The sequence below is a fragment of the Nycticebus coucang genome, chromosome 13, assembly GCF_027406575.1.
Source record: "Nycticebus coucang isolate mNycCou1 chromosome 13, mNycCou1.pri, whole genome shotgun sequence".
In the NCBI taxonomy this organism is placed as follows: domain Eukaryota; kingdom Metazoa; phylum Chordata; class Mammalia; order Primates; family Lorisidae; genus Nycticebus; species Nycticebus coucang.
Window position 1 is genome coordinate 69,805,428 of NC_069792.1, and position 1,427 is coordinate 69,806,854.

Sequence of the window (1,427 nt, forward strand, 5' to 3'; positions counted from 1 at the left end):
GCTATCCCCCCATTGGATCATTTTCTCAAATTGTTTTTTTTTTCTTCAGTGAATATGCACTGTAATTCTACATTCAACATATAACTTAAAACATTCTGTTAGATTTATCTCCTCACTCCATTTATCTTTTTGTGGGGGGGGAGGGAGGGGTTCTGACAGATGGTCAACAGGTTAGATAGCCTTTTCTACCTCATGTCATCTGAAAATCGGTGAAACATGAATTCTATAACATCATCAGTCACTGGTAAAAGTCTAAAATGCTGTTTTAGAAACCTCCTCCCAGGGAGATCTTATCAACTGGTAACCCTGGAACAAAGCAAAATGACCAAATCCTAAAGAATCCACATTGTTTTATTTCCTTCCCCCTCCCTCTCTCCCTCCCTCCCTTCCTCCTTTCTTTCCTCTCTTTCTCTCTCTCTTTCATGTGTACATGCCAAACGTTCTGTTTATCATATTCCTTTTTCAGACAAATTTTTAATGCCATATCTGGGGCATAGTCAAGTGCTTTATTACTAATAAATTGACAAGGTGAACTTGTAAGCCCAAGCTTTTTTTTTTGCAGTTTCTGGGCAGGACTGGGTTTGAACCCACCATCTCCAGCAAATGGGGCCGGCACCCTACTCCTTTGAGCCACAGGTGCTGTCCTCCAAGCTTTTGGTTTTGCATTGTAACAGTGTAAACATAATTGCATAAATAATGTATATTTCAAAATATGGAACACTTCACAAATTTGCATGTCATCGTACTGCAGGGGCCCTGCTAATCTCCTCTGTATGGTTCTGCTTTTTGTATGTGCTGCTGAAGGGAGCACCAGTTATTAGGCAAATTTTAAATCTAAAAATATTGTCTTATTCATTCCATGTGTATTAGAAAATTCACCCTCATCTTTCCTTGGAATTGCTGAATTTTAAAGTGCATAACTTGGTCATTTCTCAAATCTTTTCAGTATCTCCTTTTATTACGTAAAGCTACAAAAGCATTCTTGACCTACTTTTGCCTTTGACATTCATGAACTTCAAGCTGCAAATCTGGGAGACAGGAGAGCATATTGAATTAAGAATTGTTTCCATAGATTTTACAACAGTACATGTTAAATCTACTAAGTGTAGAACATAATGTCTTAACACAATAACTAATATATAAGAAAATACGGTGAAGGCTATGTTAACCAGTTTGATGAAAGTATTTCAAATCGTATATAAAACCAGCACATTGTACCCCATAATTGCATTAATGTACACAGCTGTGATTTAATAAAAAAAAAAAAAGAAAGAAAGAGAAGGGGAAATAAATAAAAAATAGCTCAGAAAAAGCTCAAAAAAAAAAAAAAGAATTGTCTCCACACATGACATGCAAAGTCTTAAGTTTGGGCTTTTCTTTCCATGTCACAAGTTATCAGTTAAGAGTTTGATTTATCAAGTTAAGAG

At 36.0% G+C, this 1,427-nt stretch overlaps 1 non-coding gene across 1 annotated transcript; it reads right to left on the reverse strand.

The window, feature by feature from the left end:
- Window positions 1-706: 706 nt before the first annotated feature.
- Window positions 707-809, reverse strand: LOC128564113 (U6 spliceosomal RNA). Its single transcript, XR_008373993.1, has one exon. It is a non-coding gene; the product is annotated as a U6 spliceosomal RNA (small nuclear RNA).
- Window positions 810-1,427: the final 618 nt, after the last annotated feature.